Source organism: Anabrus simplex, chromosome 1 (assembly GCF_040414725.1).
Source record: "Anabrus simplex isolate iqAnaSimp1 chromosome 1, ASM4041472v1, whole genome shotgun sequence".
NCBI lineage: Eukaryota > Metazoa > Arthropoda > Insecta > Orthoptera > Tettigoniidae > Anabrus > Anabrus simplex.
Window position 1 is genome coordinate 87,085,528 of NC_090265.1, and position 22,462 is coordinate 87,107,989.

Sequence of the window (22,462 nt, forward strand, 5' to 3'; positions counted from 1 at the left end):
GGAGATACGGGCCTGTGGCGTGATTGAAAACATTTTAATGCTATTGACTTTACTAACTACTTTTACAGAGTTCGGAGACGCCAGGCGCCGGAATTCAGTCCCGCAGGAGTTCTTTTACGTGCCAGTAAATCTACCTACGCGAAGCTGACGTATTTGAGCACTGTTGAGCCTGAAACGAACCTGGCAAATTCGGGGTCAGAAGGACAGGGCATCAACCGTCTGAGCTACTCAGCCCGGCTGATTACAAACCCCGGTGATAGTTTAAAAAAGTTCAGCAGATTCTCGTACGCCTATATCATGCTTGAACTGAGATCGGTAGCTGTCATTTTCAGCAGCGGTTGTGTGGCACTTTAACTCAGGTTTGTCAATGATATGATACTGTGCAGTAATAAATATAAATAATGCAAAAGCGGTGGTGATGGTGATTATTGTTTTAAGAGGAAGTACAACTGGAAAACCATCCTCTATTAACACTAATCAGAGGGAAAATGAAAGAGGTCGGACACTATGAAGAATGAAGGTATCGGCAAAAGAAAGGCCACGAAGAGCGTGAAAGTGAAAGACTCTCTAGGCCTTGCAAATCTAATGCTGTCGGGGTCAGAAAAGAACAAGATTTGACCAAAGGAGGTCGGATTTGAAAGATGAAAGTGAGGAGCCTGGTACAAGTAAGTGGGAGCATTGCCAAACTCAACTAAGGGACCTGTGGTCATCAACTCACGCTCTCAAGGTCATTATCATTTCGTGTGGCTCTTTCTAGCCTAGTGCAGCCCTTGTAAGGCGGACCCTCCGATGAGGGTGGGCGGCATCTGCCATGTGTAGGTAACTGCGTGTTAACTGCGTGTTGTTGTGATGGAGGATAGTGTTATGTGTGGTGTTTGAGTTGCAGGGATGTTGGGGACAGGACAAACACCCAGCCGCTGAGCCATTGGAATTAACCAATGAAGGTTAAAATCCCCGACCCGGCCGGGAATCGAACCCGGGACCCTCTGAACCGAAGGCCATTCAGCCAATGAGTCGGACGCTCTCAAGATAAAAGCCCTTGTTATAGTGAGGAGCACGTAAGAAGGCGGATGAACACTAGCTGTAGAAGTACCACGTGATAGTGAGCCAATAGTCGGTAGTTGTCCGTTTCTCTCCCATGAGTGCAGTTCGAGGCGCGTGCGGTGTTTGTTGTTGCCATTCTTTTTTTTTCTTTTTTTGAGATCACACGAAGTATCTGGATTATTTCGCCCATCCCAGGGAATAACAAAATTAATTCAAAAAAGTTAAAGTTCTGAGAAAAGCATTTTCTGTTTTTTAAACAATTCGAACTCACCGATTAACCAAATGTTGTCAAGCCATCCTGCGTTATGTGAAACAGCTTTCTAAGTGATGTTTTTTTAATATTTGATTCTGTTTAATTCAAAATATTAATGAAGTATCTTCTTTGGATCTTGAATGAAAGTGACTTGTCCTGTATTCACCAGACAGTATCTTCTGATGTAGATCAGTTAAAACCAAAGTGGTGTAAGTCCCATTTGTGCATTGTTAGCTTGTAAGTGTTAACAGCGCTCTTTAAATAATACAGCTGTGTAAATCCACTGCCAATAATTCATTTACTAGATAATGATGTCCATGTCCACATACCAACAAAAAATATGCCACACACCAGGTAAACTGACTTATCTTTCTGAAGCCACTTTTATTAACAACATTCACAATATTAAAATAACTTATTCGATTCTTTTTCTTGAATAATCTGGAAATAAAATTTGGCTATTTCTTCAGTATTATAACGAAATGGCCTATATTGTTAGAACCAAAAGATGATTCCATTGACCTTAGTAGGATACTGCAAAAATTAAAAAAAAATTGAAGAACTGGTTTCTCCCCGGGACGAGCGATTTGTTGGTTCGGTGTTAAATTTGGGTGAAAAGAGAGAAAATTTGTAAACTATAAGCATCTTTGCTTCGTAGTCACTCGGCCTAATTATAGAACCTACCACCGGAAGAGAAATAGAGTGTGTGTGTGCTTGTTATCATAGAAGCAGTCTGATGACATCGCAGTGACTTACCCAGTCGCAGTGCGCAGAACGCTCTCGCTCACCTGACTTCTTACGTGCTCCACACTCTAGTCGCCTGTTACGTCAGGCAGGGGATACCGTGAATGTATAGTACCACTCCCACCCACAGAGAAATAATGAAAAGTGAATGTAAATAAAATCCATGTAAAAGCATAGATTAAATTACGTAATAATTAAATTGTAAATAAGTATGTGTAAAATATAATCTAAATAATCCGGTAAACAATAATAGTGATAAACATGTTTAAGCTCAAATCAACTTCAGCTGGAATTTTTCTTTCCTCTTTCTTTTTTTTTACGTCGCACCGGCACAAATAGGTCTTACGATGGGATAGGGAAGGCCTAGGAGTGGCAAATAAGTGGCCGTGGCCTTATTTAAGGAACAGCCGCAGCATTTGCCTGGTTTGAAAATGGAAAACCACGGAAAATCTTCTTTCAGAGTTTGAACCCACTATCTCCCGGATGCAATCTAACCGCACGGTCAACTAGCCCGGTAGCTGCTGCCTTCTCAGACACTAGGTTTCCTATCTCATAATGTTCAGTTGAGCATCCTCTATTTACTGTTCATTTTTTGAAGGTTTTTACTGAAACATCATTTGTGTTGTGTTTCTTTACCAATTTGAAAGGCACGTACGACTGAATTGATCAGATTATGTTGAAATCATTTTGCTGGACCTCGACTGAACATTTAAGAAATATTCATGTACGCTCAAGTCTGAAAATCAGCCTCAAAATGAACGACGTCCTTGGTGGAATTTACACAAAAGAGACGGCAACGTCCTTCCCGATTCCTCATCTGTCAGAGCATCGAGCAAGACAGAGGTGGACGAAGGCAGGTCGTTCACTTCCAACAAATTGATGATATCATCAACCGGCTTTTACTTGCACTAGGGACTGGTCGACCTTAGCCTTGATCTTGACCAAATGAGACACTACTTAATATAGGATGAGGAGTTCGAACGTGGCTATGTTACCGAAGCTTAAGGAAATGGGCTGGCTAACAACGCATTGTTGAACTTTTTATATTGATGATTACTACATATCTTAGGAGCCTTACGTCATAATGTTGTGGGTGGGTCATCAGTCCATAGACTCATTTGACGCAGCACTCCGTGTCACTCACTTTTGTGCTAAGATTTTAATTTCTACCAAACTACTACACCCTAGATGTATTCAAATCTCTTTGTCACTTTCATACCTTGTCTACCCTTACTGTTCTTACCGTCTACACTTCCCTCGAAAAATAACTGAACAAGTCCTGAATTTCTCAAGATGCGCTTTATCGTTCTGTCTCTCATTCCGGTTAAATTTCGCCAAATCGTTCTCCTCTTAACAACTCGATTTAGTGCATCAGCATTTGTGAAACAATCTCAACAAATCATAGGTTATGATTTTCATTTCCGTGTTGACGTATAACAAATATAATAGGGTATGAGGGATGTTCCACCATTCAACACAATATACAATATTTGAAATGTATTAAGCCAAGACTGGTTTCAACTCTCTTGGAGTCATCATCAGTTGTCCGGCTCCATGGCTAGGTGGTTAGCGTGCTGGCCTTTGGTCATAGGGGTCCCAGGTTCGATTCCCGGCAGGGTCGGGAATTTTAACCTTAATTGGTTAATTTCGCTGGCACGGGGGCTGGGTGTATATGTCGTATATGTCGTCTTCATCATCATTTCATCCTCATCACGACGCGCAGGTCGCCTACGGGAGTCAAATCAAAAGACCTGCATCTGGCGAGCCGAACTTGTCTTCGGACACTCCCGGCACTAAAAGCCATACGCCATTTCATTTAATCATCAGTTCTTGTAGAATAATTAAATCAAAGGGAAATCTGATAACAATCATCATGAGGATTGCCTACATACATCTCAACAGGTTGACATAAAACATAATGACAAAACTATATACACAATGGCATGAAACACTTGGCACTTTAAGAAAGTTCTTGGATCTGGGTTAAAAATATTGCCGTGTGTTTGTACATCACGGAAAAGACTTGTCGGTCTTCTTTCTATCAACTTGAAAACACACGAACTAGTTGAAATATACACAATGACGTGAAACGCTTGACACTTTAATGAAGTTCTTGAATCTGGATTACCAGTAATTTTAACCCAGATCCAAGAACTTTTTTTAAAGTGCCAAGCGTTCCATGTCATTGTGTATACAATTTGTCATTATGTTTTATGTCAAGCTACTGATAAATATTTAGGCAATCCTCATGATGATTGTTATCAGATTTCCCTATTTGTTTAACGTCGCTCTAACACCTCGAAGATTTTGGGCGACGGAAGGATGGCTAAGGGCTAGGATTGGGAGGGCAGCGGCCGTGACCTTAATTAATGTACAACCCCAGCATTTGCCTGGTATAAAAATGGGAAAACCACAGAAGACCATCTTCAGGGCTGCCGACGGTGGGATATGAACCCACTATCTCCTGATTGCAAGCTCACAGCTGCCCGACCCTAGCCGCACCACCAACTCGCTCGGTCAATTGTTTACTTAGACATATTTTTAAATAATTTTTAAAAAATGGCAATTAAATCGAACGTCTTCCTTGATAAATTACTCCAATATATAATGTCTCTTCCCCAAAACGAGTGTTATCAGTAATTAGTTGTTCTATGTCGCTGAAAGGGATGGATTTTAAGAATTTTGAGACAGCTATGCAATGTCTTTGTAATAACACCATTGCACTCTGTGATTATTGTGTTTTCCACATTGTTTTAATTTCCATCGACAGATCAGTGAACTTGGTATTATTTATCTACGTGTGTTGCCTACAGGGTGTGGGAACTAGGTCATACAATATCTATGATGCAGCAGGTTTCCTTGGTATCATGTTGCATAATGTCTAGTCTATGGTATGGAGTTGTCTTGCTAGTGATGATACTTCTATCCCAATAAAGTACTCATTTTCAAGGACTGACAGTGGCGTTTACTTCCAGTAAAGTATTAAGTACTTAGTGAGATGAAATTGATGAGCTAAGTCATGGGGGATTATTTTTGCCACTTGTTCATGCCTGTATCTACAGTCCCCGTTTGTCAATAATTGGGATGCAGAAGTGATAAACTGTATTGTCTCACTAGATGCACAGCATCTACTACAGAGATCGGATTTTACCGATTGATCCTGCTGGACCGTGGCTCTACAACTCTGCATTCGATAGACGGAGACGTGCTGGTTCCCATCGTCGGTGGTTCTGAGCATGGTTTTCCATGGTTCTCTATTCTCGTTCACTAAGGCAAATACTTAGACAGTTCCTAGCATAGGCCACGTCTGCCAATCCCCTCACCGTCCCTAAATATCTGCTTCACCGAATCAAATCTCCCTTGGCTTATAGACGGCGTTCTCGTAGTAGTAGTAGTAGTAGTAGTAGTAGCTACCTGCGAGCGATTTTCTCGTAATCCCCAAATATTAACTCCAGGACAATCCGTACCGCTTCATGTCAAACTAGCGTAATTAGCCTGACAGACACACTTTAGAAATCAGAAAAATAATTACATTTGCTGAAGAAAACGTGTATATTATTTTGAACTATATTTATCACTTACGTTTACGTCCGACTCGTTGGCTGAATGGTCAGCGTACTGGCCTTCGGTTCATAGGGTCCCGGGTTCGATTCCCGGCCGGGTCGGGGATTTTAACCTTCATTGGTTAATTCCACTGGCTCGGGGGCAGGGTGTTTGTGCTGTCCCCAACATCCCTGCAACTCACACACCACACACAATACTATCCTCCACCACAATAACACGCAGTTACCTATACATGGCAGATGCCGCCCACCCTCGTCGGAGGGTCTGCCTTACAAGGGCTGCACCCGGCTAGAAATAGCCACACGAAATTAATTAATTACTTACGTTTACGTAAATATTATCATAAGAAAGTCGATTTTTGGAAGTATAAATCCTGAAACAAAACAATACAATAGAAATATACATCGTGTTCGGGCGCAGTGTGCCTGACGAGCACAAGGATGTATAATATTACTATTATTGTGAATATTTATAAACTGCTGCATTATTTCATTATCAAGTAAGTAAAATAAAAGATTCTGATGAGATGGCCGATGTGGGCTGGAAGGTCACGAGGAAACAGGAAGTAGCTAGGTCCCCGCGAAGATCAGATCAGCTGCGCCCGGCGAAGGTTAACATCGGTAGTGGCCGCACCGTGCGAAGGCTTCTGCGCCAGTAGTGGACAATGGATATACAAATGACTAAATTCACCACATTTTTATTTTGCAATACTTCCCACTCTTTCAAGTGATACGGAATGTCCTCTCCTAAATATTGAACCCGACAGGGGCATGATCCAAGGACCTTAGGTTGATATCGATCTCCGTAATTACGCACGCAATGCTATTAAAGGGAAAGAACGCTGAAAATGATTAATAATCATATCATTAATAGAGGTCATACCGAAACTAATTAATATTCATACCATTGAGATAGATAAGTTGTGTATTTTAAAATTATTCTACGAGATTTATTTGTCTGCGACTTATTGCGCAGTATTATCCTTTGTGTGGCGGGGGCCCTGCAGATGAAGCCAAGCCAACTTAGACCCGGGAGGGGTTACGAATGGGGATTCCCTGTGACATCACTCGAGAGAAGACATCCCTCCTCAAGACTCACAGAATGAGGGGAAACTAACTTTTTCGAAACGGAATATAGGAGCCATCTTGGAATCGGACTGGCCAACTTAATTACCTACGAGATAGAAAATTAATAAAACTCATATTAGGGGGTCATCTCCCGATTTAAAAGGGATAAATGTTACTGGGACATTTATTTAGAGTGTTTAATGTCCTCTTCCGTGATAACTTTCAGCCGAAGAAAGAATACTGTGTTGTTTCTGCGTGGAAAAGTACTGAGGCCATCTGGTTAGTCTCATGACACGTCCTCGACGGAGGGACTTCACCCCGTGTGGTAGGGGAAGCAGAACATATTTTAATTAATTTAAAGAGATTCACCGAAGGATAATTGAGTGGTTATGTCTCAATCGCACCAACTAGATATTGGTCACCGGTCACCCGTACTATTTTACCTCGAGTACGCCGGGAATAGGCGCTACGCAAATTAGTGGAAGGGGTATCGCTCCCTAGTAAAAACTACTGCAGGAAGGGACAAGAGTCAGTCGGGATTTGTGGCTTACAGACGGCGAAGCTATGTGCAGTCGAGCTTCCAGCGATCTTTTGTTTGAGTGAATTGAAATTTAATTTACAAGTGAAATCGCGTACTGTGCGTAAATATTGCAGAGATTGGATAGACGCGATGCTATAGTCCGTTTTGGTTGAAAGCGTCCTGCGCGAGAAATGGTTGCGCATGCAGTGGTGGGAGCTATCGTCCCCCCACTCCTACAGCAGGTCCAGTCGCCAGGCTAGCGCTGAAGTGAAAACGTCTCTCAAGCGGCGCGTGTTGTTACGTGCGGGCTAAGTTGAAATTACTGAAGTGACGAGCATGGCTTCTAGGTCCTCTTTTAAATCTGGGAGACCACTGCGAGGCTAGGCACGTGAAAGTGTTTATACCATGAGTGAACATATGAAACATATCATCCAGATCTCAATCACGCTGAGTCGGTTTGGGGAGATATCAAAGGAGAGGTCCGTGATAAGAATGTATCTCACCGGGCGAGTTGGCCGTGCGCGTAGAGGCGCGCGGCTGTGAGCTTCCATCCGGGAGATAGTAGGTTCGAATCCCACTATCGGCAGCCCTGAAGATGGTTTTCCGTGGTTTCCCATTTTCACACCAGGCAAATGCTGGGGCTGTACCTTAATTAAGGCCACGGCCGCTTCCTTCCAACTCCTAGGCCTTTCCTATCCCATCGTCGCCATAAGACCTATCTGTGTCGGTGCGACGTAAAGCCTCTAGAAAAAGAATATCTCAATTAATAGTAATACAGCATAATTAGTTTTTTAGCATAAAAATGTGTGCCATAGCATCTCTATTGCCTTCACTGTTCATAAATGACGCGCTCCTATTCCCAATATAAATAAAAATGCTTATTCTGTACGAAATATTTCTCTGTCTTATAGATCACTCGTGACTTGACAGCAGACACACTCGACAAAAAGGAAGCTCTTTGCGGATATTGCTTGCACAGTATTCGCAAGACAAACGGAAAAAATGTTGCGACCACGTAAAAGACACTGAGCAGGAATACTGGGAGCGTGACAACACCATGCATAAGGAATTAGAATTAGACCAGTCCGACATCAACCTCGGTGAAACTTCAGATGACACTGATTCAGACGAGAGTGAAGATTATTCTGAATAATTTTTAAGTAAGATCCCCGAACTCCGAATATTAAACAAAAGTGATCATAGAACACGTAAGAAGTCCGATAATATTTTTGCTCTGATTTTATGAGACAGATTTATATTGTCTATTGTTCCGGAGCATTTTATTGCTGTTTTCGTTGTTTTTGTTGCTGCTGTTGCTGTAGGAGACCTGTTCTCTGTCATAACAATAGCAGGTTATTCAAGAGTATTATATATTATTATATTTCTTCTGATGGACAAGAAAAGTAGACATTGTTAATATTATTATGAAAGTAGCTGAAGTATTTCTACTAATGCTTCTTCTCTGCATTTTCCCGACAAATTTGCATTAATTAATCTCTTTTATACGTATTTCACTAGAAATCACGTTAAGTAGATTATATCTCCAGGCTGTCAGTGGAAACAACTTCCTCCTATTCGTTAGGCGATTGATGAACTGATAGCGCGTACCGATGCGCCTTTCCTTGGTATACAGTACAGTACAGTTTCAAACGAACTTCCTTTATTCGCAGTATTACCAGCTGCAAGTTACTGTCTTATGTTCAATTGATTTTCTACCAAATGGTTCAAACCTTTCAATTTTATATAACAGATTTCATATTCGTAAGAATGTATAATAAGAATGTATAAGAATAAATTAAAGGCTACAGAGTGCCAAAATATTGACCTCCACTTTTACTATACACTGAGATTTATTTCACGTTGGGTCGAAAGCATCATCCGATATGAATTCTTTTAGGCATGACCCTCTGATTTCTTGACGTCACCAACATCTACGACGAAAGTTACGAAGTATTTCCGTACTGGAATAGAACTGAAATTTTAGAATGTTATGCTCAAAGGCCTGTGTAGTTAATTGACAAGGTTTTAAGGCAGACAATCGAAATATAAGACTCGATTTGTACAATGTACGGTACTATTTTATTTTCACTAGTTTATCATATTAAGTAATTCCTACACCTTTGAGTTAGTGTGATGTATGTACACCAATGAGCCATTGCATAATGACCACCCCGACCCGGGAACGTATCGCGCCTAAGCTTTCCACACTATTTCAGTCAGTTCCCAGGGCTACGTCCGCTGCCTGAACTCGACTGTGTCAGCTGGAGGAAAGGTTCAAGTTCTTCCCCCACCACCAGCGCGAACGCTCCCATAGTTCCTCGCACACGAGGCCAGGCCACACCTCCGGTCGTCCAGAAAGACGCTTACTACGAAGATGGACTATAGTGTCTAAACTTTAAAGATCAGGGACGTGTCGCGAACATTTAATATAATTTGTAATAATATTATTATTATTACTACGGCGCTACTGTGTCGAGTAGTAACAAAGGTACGCGGAATCCGGTGCTGGACCGCGGATTGCGGAGTGAGGGCCGATATCGCGGCTGAACGTTCACACTGAATGTAACTAAACAAATCTTGGAATAAATAGTGACGTATTGTGTGCCTCAGGAATACTGCCAGCGGTTTCGTCAACCTAGAACAATGGACTCCCGGTTGGAAAGAAGAATGGTGCCTCCAGTAACTGCTTTGGTGCCTATGGGTCAGCACTAAACCAGCAATGGACTTCCTGAGCTGACAACGGGTCATCAAGTGATGGAGATGAGTATTAATCATATTTAATATGACGTGATCAGATTGGGCGGGGAACAGTTATCATTACCTGACGCTATAATGTTAGAGATTGTAACTTCAGTAATGTAGATGTGCTACCATGATACACGTAGCTTCTATTTACTTTATTTAATTAGTAACACGTCTGAGCAATCAATTGTAAATAAAGGTGTAATACGATAAGTTTGCATGCAGTAGTAGATTAACTTAATCATTTTATTTGGGGAAACTTGTAATTATTGATGCGTCAGGAAACCAAATTTTAGTAATTCAGAGTAATTCAAGTTAGGCTGTAGTTAGTCCAGCGTTGATAATGCATGGCTGGTAAATAGTGTAATTTTATTTCGTGAGCACCCAGAACTACGAGATATGACTTCGGAACTGACACCACAGGCCTCCACTGACATATATTTAGATAGGAATTGTACAATTTTAATAGGCAGGCTTATCACAATTTAAGTGCAAATTGAGGAATATTTAATTCATAATTGTATTACCGTGTGACGATTTTATCAGAAATCACAATTTAGATATGGATTAATTACAACGTTATTACGAGGAAGTTAATTATGATCACGCAGTATGGTCTAATTTCCAGGTAAGTCGTGTAGGGAGATAGTGTAATGATGAACCCGATAATAATAATAATAATAATAATAATAATAATAATAATAATAATAATAATAATAATAATAATAATAATAACAATAATAGTAATAAATTGTAGTTATGGTAATCATGCAAGTATTGGTATCATAGAAACCGGTGTCGCGTCGCGGGATCATGATATTGTAAACGAATGTGTGTGTTGAATTGAAGTGAAGTATTGAGAGCCGATGTAATTTTGCTTAATGAACAATGAAGCTCAGTTTATTAGTGAACGATCCCCGAGATGAGGTGTTTTGTTAAGAAAGGGCGTTATGCCTGTGAAGGCCGAGGCCATTGACCACCCGCCGTGCAGGGGGTGGGGCAGTTGACCTAGTGAGGAGAAGTGTTGTTTTTTTTGTATGCTCGTCCGCTCGTATAAGGGGGAGCCTTGAGTTAAAGAGAACGCGGCCCGGAAGAGTCGCCTAATAATGGAGATATTCAACACGCCAGAATGATGTAGTCGCTAATAAATGACACGGCGATTGTTACCAGTACTTGTTAGTTTACTGTCATTACTCAGTTGAGGATAATGTAGCTTAGGGTTTTCAGAGTCCCACTTCCATCCAAAGGGGTGTCAGTTCAGTTCCCGACAGCGGCATTGGTACCCCAATGCTCAACCGAAGGCTGGATGTCTCACGTGTTTACTGTATATAATTTGTGTTCTCTAAGTGTTTATGTATCTTGTTGTGATTATAATTGAGTTGCCGATGGTGCTGACCATCGGGGTGGTGAATTGTATACACGTGAGGGTCGGTTCAAACCCGGGCGTTTGTTCCACATTTTTATGAGTTCCTTCTCGGTACTTCGTTGGGGAATAGTTGTGTGTTTAGTATAGGGATTGCTCAGACTCGTTGCATGCATGTTAATCCTATTAGTCAATGATATCACATAGCCTCAGTGTCTATGATAAGTGTTTTTCCGTTCGAATCTCGTCATAATGGATCGCTCTGCGATAGATAATACTCGGATCCATCACATACGACTAAAAGTCGATAACAAACCAAAACAATTGATAATAATCCATGTAATTCATGTGTATATAAATGCGTCATTACCATCATCATCATTAAGGCCTAATAAACCACTGGTATTAATCTAAACTTTAACCCGAATGTGTTCTCATTGTAATTAGGCATGATCCGTCTCCTACCCTGTATGCCTTTAAGCTAAGTCTAGTTAAGCGCCTATTTGTTTTATTCCAACCCGTTAACGCCCTGTAGATATCATGCCGGAGCCATTATGTGTAGGGACGGGTGCAATATTATAAAGTCATTAGCTGACATTTCGCAGCTAATCAGGCGGTCAATGGTACGAAAATCCGGAGGTACGAAATGTCCTGGAACCGTATTAGTAGTAGTAGTAGTAGTTGTTGTTGTTGTACTCACTCGCGTACCGATCGAGCAGAGCCTTGTACAGTACAGTATTTCCATCGTGGTATTTTCTGCTCTGCAGTGGAAACCTGAGGTGAGGAGTTATCTGCAGCACTAAAATTCAATCATCGCTTGTCTGCACATAATGCTGTCATCCAGATGGCAGATTCCCTATTATTGTGTACCAAGACCTACTTTGAGCGGTATTAAACTCTTATGTGTGATTACTACTGCAGTGTGCATTATTATTATTACCATTATTATTATTAGTAGTAGTAGGAATATTTTGTGGCTATTAATCCTTAACTACTCGGGGCCGGTCTTTCAGACCACACAAATTCTATTTTAATCCAAAAACTCCCCTTCGTCAGTCAATATGGTCTCATTGAGTACTAGAATTCAAAAGAGATGCCCTTTGGAACGCAAGAATCACCCAGGTGGGTAAGAGATGCAACTTCTTGAGCATCCGCGCACGTCTTACAGACCAGACGTGTGGTAAAAAGCGCTTGCAGTTTTCAAAAAGAACCGTGTAATAAAATTGACAATTTGTATTTTGTTAAAATACAAATTTCGTGTGGCTACTAATAGCCTGGTGCTCCCCTTTTAAAGGAGACCACCCGACGAGGGCTGACGACATCTGCCTTGCGTGTTTTTGTGCTGGAGGGAGGTATGTGTGCATTGTAGGAATATTGTGGGCAGCACAGGCAACCAGTTCCCGAGCCATGGAAATTAACTATTTAAGATTAAAATCCCTGATTTGGTAGGGAATCGAATCCTGGGCTCTATGAACCGAAGTCCACTCCCCTGACCATTCAGCCAAGAAGCCGGACAGTATTATGTCCATAGCATGCGCTGACAATTCAGATACCCATTAAGGACGATTCCCAACGCAATTTTTTTACCGGGCGAGTTGGCCGTGCGCGTAGCGGCGCGCGGCTGTGAGCTTGCATCCGGGAGATAGAGGGTTCGAATCCCACTATCGGCAGCCCTGAAGATGGTTTTCCGTGGTTTCCCATTTTCACACCAGGCAAATGCTGGGGCTGTACTTTAATTAAGGCCACGGCCGCTTCCTTCCAACTCCTTGGCCTTTCCAATCCCATCGTCGCCATAAGCCCTATCTGTGTCGGTGCGACGTAAAGCCTATAGCAAAAAAAAAAAAACAAAAAAAAACGCAATTTAAATGCATAGTAGCCTTCATTGTTAGAGTATTACGGACAGCACAAACATCCAGCCCACGAGCCATGGGAATTAACTGTTTACGATTCAGTTCCCACGACCAGACGGCAATTGAACCCAGGGCCTCAAGTCTCGAAGGAGAAGACACAAACCACTCGGCAATGTATCCGATGAGTAGTTATAGTAGACAACACCAATTTTAAAATACTTCTATTAGAGAATGATTGATTGTTTTATAGTCAAATATAATTATATTAAACCACTGTGCGTGGTGCAACAATAGACAGTAGTTACAAACGTGTGTTGTGCAGATAAAATAATATTAAAAGCTCACCTTGAAGAAGTCGTCACCTTCAGTGACAAATGTGATTGTTCAGCAATGTCCTCTCTGATGTGACATGTGTCTGGAGCAACTTGCGATGCGTCATGAGCGATCAGAATACCAAGTAAACACTTCCTCTTTCAAGTATAGCGTGTATCAAAGTTTCGCTGTCTCCTCGCACTTGTCTCACGGATGTCGTGACGTTACCTCACTCATTCAAGGTCAGCAGTGACGCCCACTAGCTCTTCTTGAGTGTGGGTATCAGCCGGAATGTCCATATTCCGAGTTCTGTCATAATGATGTTGCACCGTGCAATAGCTTCCCTTCCAGAGTTGCCAGCTCGTCGAACAGATTTGTCCGTGTTCTGTTTGGATCCATGTCTCAGTGTTCAGCGTCTTCGTCTTCGGCCCTCGGGGACCCGGGTTCCATTTCCGGTCAGGTCGAGGGGCTGGGTGTTTTTGCTATCCCGAACATTCCTGTTAATCACATTTCAAACACCCCTCCACCCGAAAAACGCGCAGTTTCCCACATACGGCAGACGCTGTGTACACTCACCGAACTCTGAACTGATTCTGATATTTCTTCAACTTGCTTATGCCAGGCTCCTCATTTTCATCTTTCCTATCCGACCTCCCTTGGCCCATTCATGTTTTCACGCCACTCGATGATATTTGGTTCACCGGGCGAGTTGGCCGTGCGGTTAGGAGCGCCCAGCTGTGAGCTCGCATCCGGGAGATAGTGGGTTCGAACACTACTGTCGTCAGGCCTGAAGATGGTTTTCCGTGGTTTCCCATTTTCACACCAGGCAAATGCTGGGGCTGTACTTTAATTAAGGCCAAGGCCGCTTCCTTCCCATTCCCAGGCCTTTCCTGTCCCATCGTCGCCATAAGACCTATCAGTGCCGATGCGACGTAAAGCCTGGTGTGAAAATGGGAAATCACGGAAAACCATCTTCAGGGCTGCCGACAGTGGGGTTCGAACCCACTATCTACCGGATGCGAGCTCACAGCTGTGCGCTTCTAACCGCACGGCCAACTAGCCCGGTAAATAAATTAATAAATATATTATTCATAACAGACTGTCTGTTAGGCCATTAGCCCAGAGGTGGTTGGATATTGGGAAACAAAAAAAAACCGATGGTGGTACCGAAATGAGGCGTACTGAGCAGGATGAAGAGTGAGGTAGTTTGCCATTGTTTTCCTCACTGGACCAGGAAGTGCTACTGGAGCATGACTGATTTCATATTAGGCCTACTCAGATACACTAGTCGTGCTCCAAATATCATAGCTCAACACTACTCATACCTCTGTAGCTTTCATAATGCCACAGCATAGATGAAATTGGAACTTTAATGAAGGGTACCTTGTACTAAGTTCTGTGCCAAAAAACGGACGCAAAAATACGGCATAAACTAAACACATATCAAAATCTATATATATAAAAGCAAGTCGGGCTGGAGCGATGTATATATAAATATTTAAAAATGAAAAAAGACGTGAATTAATTAGGCACTTCCAGAAATCTCAGAAATTTGAAACTTGGTACGAGGGAAACTGATGTCCCCAGGATCCCTAGAAAAATCGGAAATTCTCAAAATTCCCTGAAGGGGGCACGCCGGGGGGCTCAAATTTTGGGCTCAGCATAAGAACACAGTCGTATAGTATATCCAAAACGATAACCTATAGGTTTCGTGGGCTTAAAAATTTTCCGGAATTTCCTCATTTTTATCCCCTATCCCCCCAAATCAAGATGGCGGCACAACCTGCCAGACGAGGTAGACAATTGAAATTTGGTGAAATTATAGCTTTTGGTCCCTAACCGACGGGAAAATTCCAAGATGTTCAAATTTTTCACTTTTTACCCCCAATGATATCGAAATATGGAGGCAATTTTAATGACTGTGCAGACATTCCTTTTGAGCTATTTTTTGGCTAAACGGTAAATCGTATCACAAAACGGATGGCACAATGTCTCTTCAATTCGGAGTGATCTACAACTTTGGTCCTGTGACATTTTGTCGTATCTCTCTCCCTTATACGTTACATTTTGCCGTATTTCTGGATTGTTCGTTAATTTGGTGATTTTTACAAGTATATTTCATTGTTTGACACACTTATAAGAATGATAGGATCATCGCGTTAGGTGCGCACATTGGCACGATTAAGGGACATATGTGTACCAAATTTCATGATTCTAGCTTATACATAAGTAGGCAAAATGTAATGTAAAATGTTAAAAATGCACCCAAATTTCACCCTATTCAAACTTTGAACTCAATTTACCCCCTTAATATGGGAGATACGAGGATATGGTTTAGAAACAAACATTTAGAGCGATAAATGAGGCGTCTGATGGCGCAAACCGTTTCTTAATATCATAAACCGTTTAGCAGATATGAATCTCGAAGTGGAAGTCTGCACTTTTCAACGTGCTCATGCTTATCCGTCATCTATATATATAAAAGCAAGTCGGGCTGGAGCGATGTATATATAAATATTTAAAAATGAAAAAAGACGTGAATTAATTAGGCACTTCCAGAAATCTCAGAAATTTGAAACTTGGTACGAGGGAAACTGATGTCCCCAGGATCCTTAGAAAAATCGGAAATTCTCAAAATTCCCTGAAGGGGGCACGCCGGGGGGGCTCAAATTTTGGGCTCAGCATAAGAACACAGTCGTATAGTATATCCAAAACGATAACCTATAGGTTTCGTGGGCTTAAAAATTTTCCTGAATTTCCTCATTTTTATCCCCTATCCCCCCAAATCAAGATGGCGGCACAACCTGCCAGACGAGGTAGACAATTGAAATTTGGTGAAATTATAGCTTTTGGTCCCTAACCGACGGGAAAATTCCAAGATGTTCAAATTTTTCACTTTTTACCCCCAAAGATATCGAAATATGGAGGCAATTTTAATGACTGTGCAGACATTCCTTATGAGCTATTTTTTGGCTAAACGGTAAATCGTATCACAAAACGGATGGCACAATGTCCCTTCAATTCGGAGTGATCTACAACTTTGGTCCTGTGACATTTTGTCGTATCTCTCTCCCTTATACGTTAAATTTTGCCGTATTTCTGGATTGTTCGTAAATTTGGTGATTTTTACAAGTATATTTCATTGTTTGACACACTTATAAGAATGATAGGATCATCGCGTTAGGTGCGCACATTGGCACGATTAAGGGACATATGTGTACCAAATTTCATGATTCTAGCTTATACATAAGTAGGCAAAATGTAATGTAAAATGTTAAAAATGCACCCAAATTTCACCCTATTCAAACTTTGAACTCAATTTACCCGCTTAATATGGGAGATACGAGGATATGGTTTAGAAACAAACATTTAGAGCGATAAATGAGGCGTCTGATGGCGCAAACCGTTTCTTAATATCATAAACCGTTTAGGAGATATGAATCTCGAAGTGGAAGTCTGCACTTTTCAACGTGCTCATGCTTATCCGTCATCTATATATATAAAAGCAAGTCGGGCTGGAGCGATGTATATATAAATATTTAAAAATGAAAAAAGACGTGAATTAATTAGGCACTTCCAGAAATCTTAGAAATTTGAAACTTGGTACGAGGGAAACTGATGTCCCCAGGATCCTTAGAAAAATCGGAAATTCTCAAAATTCCCTGAAGGGGGCACGCCGGGGGGGCTCAAATTTTGGGCTCAGCATAAGAACACAGTCGTATAGTATATCCAAAACGATAACCTATAGGTTTCGTGGGCTTAAAAATTTTCCGGAATTTCCTCATTTTTATCCCCTATGCCCCCAAATCAAGATGGCGGCACAACCTGCCAGACGAGGTAGACAATTGAAATTTGGTGAAATTATAGCTTTTGGTCCCTAACCGACGGGAAAATTCCAAGATGTTCAAATTTTTCACTTTTTACCCCCAAAGATATCGAAATATTGAGGCAATTTTAATGACTGTGCAGACATTCCTTTTGAGCTATTTTTTGGCTAAACGGTAAATCGTATTACAAAACGGATGGCACAATGTCCCTTCAATTCGGAGTGATCTACAACTTTGGCCCTGTGACATTTTGTCGTATCTCTCTCCCTTATACGTTAAATTTGGCCGTATTTCTGGATTGTTCGTAAATTTGGTGATTTTTACAAGTATATTTCATTGTTTGACACACTTATAAGAATGATAGGATCATCGCGTTAGGTGCGCACATTGGCACGATTAAGGGACATATGTGTACCAAATTTCATGATTCTAGCTTATACATAAGTAGGCAAAATGTAATGTAAAATGTTAAAAATGCACCCAAATTTCACCCTATTCAAAATTTAAACTCAATTTACCCCCTTAATATGGGAGATACGAGGATATGGTTTAGAAACAAACATTTAGAGCGATAAATGAGGCGTCTGATGGCGCAAACCGTTTCTTAATATCATAAACCGTTTAGGAGATATGAATCTCGAAGTGGAAGTCTGCACTTTTCAACGTGCTCATGCTTATCCGTCATCTTCTATATAAATAAAATTGTTTCTGTTTGTCTGTTTGTCTGTCTGTTTGTCTGTTCCACCATCACGTCGAAACGGCTGGATAGATCTCAACCAAACTTCATATTTAGAGTATACTGACCCCGGGGAAGGTTTCGATATGCATATCATTTTAAAATCTTTGAAAAGACGGGGGTTTTATAGGAAAAACGGTTTTCCTCCATTTTCTCTTATACTATTATAGGCAAAATATCGAATTTGTCGTATAAGGACGAGACAAAGCTCAATTTAATCCTCTTGACGCAAAGAACAAAACTCGGTATGCCCTACGGGCCCGAAAACCATGTTTTAAGGCCCTAAAACCAACCGTTACGGAGATATTGGCACCACACTACCCCTGCTCTAGGAATCGGATAAAGAAATGAACTGCCGTAACCATGGCAACGTCAGCTCCAGGATTCTAGAGCAGTGAGATTATGCATGTACGTTTGGGCATAGCTGTCAACCAAAATAGGTACAAATAAGACTTAATATCTGGGAAAAAAATATACTGTTGTGTAAGGCACTCGTAGGACTCCTTTGGGCGGGGATGGAAAGGGGGTGAAGAACGAGTGTAAAAATCTATATAAATAAAATTGTTTCTGTGTCTGTCTGTTTGTCTGTTCCACCATCACGTCGAAACGGCTGGATAGATTTCAACCAAACTTCATATTTAGGGTATACTCATCCCGGAGAAGGTTTTGATATGCATATCATTTTAAAATCCTTGAATAGACAGGGGGTTTATAGGAAAACCAGAATGGTTTTTCCACCATCACGTCGAAACGGCTGGATAGATCTCAACCAAACTTCATATTTAGAGGATACTCATCGCGGGGAAGTTTTCCATATGCATATCATTTTAAAATATTTGAATATATGGGGGTATTATAGGAAAATCAGAATGGTTTTTCCACCATCACGTCGAAACGGCTGGATGGATCTCAACCAAACATTGTATTTAGAGTATACTAATCCCGGGGAAGGTTTAGATATGCATATCATTTTAAAATCCTTGAATAGACGGGGGGTTTATAGGAAAACCAGAGTGGTTTTCCCACCATCACGTCGAAACGGCTGGATAGATCTCAGCCAAACTTCATATTTAGAGTATACTCATCCCAGGAAAGGTTCCGATATGCATATAATTTTAAAATCTTTGAATAGACGGGGTGTTTATAGGAAAACCACAGTGGTTTTCCTCTATTTTCTCTTATACTATTGATTTTCTGTAAACTTCGTTTACCGTACGTGAAACGTCTCTTCATTATAAACAACTTTCGTTATGTTCATAATTTACCTTACTCTTCACATGACGGAGAAATTTACAATTTTCTGCTGGTATCATGCTCTGCATTTAGTGACCGACAGACCGAGAACGAACCTACAGGTTACCATGGCAACGTCTCTGACTGCATGCCAGTAGGGAAGTAACGTATTGCCATTTTCCTCATCATGCTTTTAAATTCGTGGTTGTTCCTTGGGTAGATGGCAAGAGAGGCATCAATCGGCTCATCTGCGGGATATTGGCGGAATATCGTTGGAGGTTATAACCGCCTTCGAATAGATTAAGTAATAACACCATTAGTCATCTTCATATTTGTTTACCTAAGAATCACTGAACCTAAATTTCTCCTCTGTTAGCGCTTTATTATATCCATAACTCACGGCATTTATTTATTTGTCGTTATCCGGCTGTCCTCAGTTATAATCCATTTTCTATTAGTTTCAACATTCTTAACTGTATTATTTTCTTCCTTAATTACGCCGTATGTACGTGAATGCTAGAAACTACTGGATGCATTTCCACCAAGATTCGTATTTAGAATACACCTGTCCTTGATAGGTTTCAGGGCAAATATTGTTTCTAAATCCCTGAACTAACTGGGGGTTTATACGAAACCGAAACAGTGATTTTGCACTTCCAAAAAATATACACAACAAAAGTTTATGGAAGTCTACCTACCTTGGTAGAAATTAATGTCTAAACCTTTTTTTCTCATGTGCATCATTTCGATACGAGGATCAATAAGGGAGATATCATTAAAGGACCGTTTTTCTGTACAAGTCCCATCGGACTTAACTCACGAGCGGGTGCGTGTAAAGCGTATTCCTTACAACTTGAAAACTACTGAAGACATTCGAAACAAAATTTATATTTAGCATCCACCTGTCCAAAGGTAGGTTTTAAACGTAAATAACATTTCATGTTCCGGAATGGACTGGCGGTTTATAAGGAACCGAAATGGTGATTTTACTCTTCCACAATATATACAGAACAAGACCAACCTGACTGGAAATCGACCAAACCTGATGGAATTCCACCTCTAAACCTTTTTTTTCATGTGCATTTTTTCGTCAGGAGGATTAATAAGGGAGATATCATGAATGGTCACTTTTGCAGGTTAAGTCCAGCGGACATAGCCCAAAAGGTGTTTTACATGGAGCAGATTCCTTATCTATATAAATCAAATCGTAACGACTGTGTACCTCTACACTGACTATTTTGGCGAAATTTTCGTACAGCTTTCCGTTTAAGGGGTAATAATAACAATCTCCATAATTTTTGATTTCCTGAAAGTCCTAATTTTTACCCGCCTCGCCCAAAATCCACATTGTGGCATAATCTGCCAGAAGAATAAGAAGATAATTGAAATTTGACAAAATTATACGTTTTAGCCTGTAACGAATGAAAAATCCTATATCATTAAATTTTTCATTTTTTATCCCCGAAGAATATCGAAATATGCAGGCAATTTTAATGATGGTGCAGACCTTCGGAAATTCCTATCACGTAACGGATTGCACAATCTCCGTTCAATTTGGAATGATCTACAACCTTGGTCTTATGACTTTATGCCGTATCTGTATCCCTTTTACGTTTGATTTTTCTCTATTAATCGATGTTAAGTCAATTTGGAATTTTCACATGCATTATTCATACTTTCAATTACTTATATGAAATACAGAATCATCAAACTCTTCACGAAAATTGGCCCACTCAGTAGCCATATGTGAACCAAATGCTACGTATGTAGCTGTCACATTATTATCCGAAAAGTAATGTAATGTGAGATGATCTTACAAAACCTTTACCCTGTTCCACGTTTCTAACTCAATCTGACCCAAGAATAGATGACATATCATTGGACCAGCCATTTAGGCCACTAAATCCGGCGTGTCTTATGGTATAATCCTTTGTCGATATGACGTACGTTTAGTAGCAGTTAATCTGTAAATGAAGGTCTTCAATATTGTAAACACGCATATACTTTCGTATGTCGATCTATATATATTCACTGATGTCGATTTAGCGATCGAGAAAGGGTCGGTCTGCTATTGTAATCAGTACTCCCCACACCGACTTTGACTGGCAGTAGGAAAGGGTTCCTTCTCCAACTCCTGTGTAACTGTCATTAGTAAGGAAGGCCTACAATTGTAATGAATAGTTCCCTTCTCGATTTGACTTGCAGAAGGTAAGTGAGCATGCAGTTTTGTTTAAAACTCCCCTACCCGATTGTGTTTGGCAGTAGGCAAGGGTGCCCGCCATTATAAAGAAATGTACTCATCTAAAATGTGACTGGCATTAGGCATAGTGGCCTGCTATTTTGATGGAAACTCACCAACTTGGTGTGACTGGCAGTACGCTGGCTGGCAGTAGGAAAAGGGGCCTGTCATTATAATGATAACTGCACAACTCAATTTCGAGTGATAGTAGGGTAATTGCCTGCCATTATAATAAAAACTGTAATCTGTCTGGAGGTAGGAAAGGGGGGCTGCCATTTTAACGAAAACTCCCCAAATCGATTCTGTCCGCATAGTAGGCAATGGGGCCTGCAATTATAATGTAAACTTCCCAACCTGATTGTGAATGCCAGTAGGCAAGTGAGCCTGCCGTTATATCACAAATCCGTAACAAACACTTTACATTGGAAACGTACGGGGACCTCCCCATGCTCTTTCTCGGATAACGCTAAGAGACATGCAATTTTAAAACTATCTTATTTACTGCATGTACACTATTTACTTCGATATTCGAATACAATGTAGAATACCGTAGCGAAGCACGGGTACATTCGCTAGTTATTTAAATATTCTTCTTCTTTCTCGTTCATCCGTTTACTCTCCAGGGTTAGTCTTTCCCACGGACTCTACCGCCTCAACGACTGTGTCCTGGAGCGTGAGACTTTTGGTCGGGCGGATACAACTGGAGAGGAAAGGAGAGACAAGAAGAGGGAAGGAAGCGGCTCTGGCTTTGAGTTAGACACCATCCTGTTATTTGTCTGGAGCGGAAGTGGAAAACCACGGACAACCACTTCGAGGATTGCTGAGGTGAGAATCGAACCCCCATATACTCAGATGATCTCCCGAAGCTGAGTGGACCTTGTTCCAGTCCTCGTATCACCCTTTAAATTTCGTGGCAAAGCCAGGAATCGAACCCGCGCCTCCGGGGGTGGCAGATAATCACATTAACC

At 41.1% G+C, this 22,462-nt stretch overlaps 1 protein-coding gene across 2 annotated transcripts in view; it reads right to left on the bottom strand.

The window, feature by feature from the left end:
* The window catches only part of LOC136861652 (astakine), a 52,407-nt gene that overhangs the window by 25,026 nt on the left and 4,919 nt on the right, over window positions 1-22,462 (bottom strand). Inside the window, exon 1 of one of the 2 annotated variants that reach the window (XR_010859049.2) lies at window positions 13,493-13,649. The exons of the other annotated variant lie outside the window; for it this stretch is intronic. The gene's annotated coding sequence lies outside the window, so the exon portion shown is untranslated. Of the gene's footprint in view, window positions 1-13,492; window positions 13,650-22,462 lie in introns of those variants that run through there. 2 annotated transcript variants of the gene reach the window in all.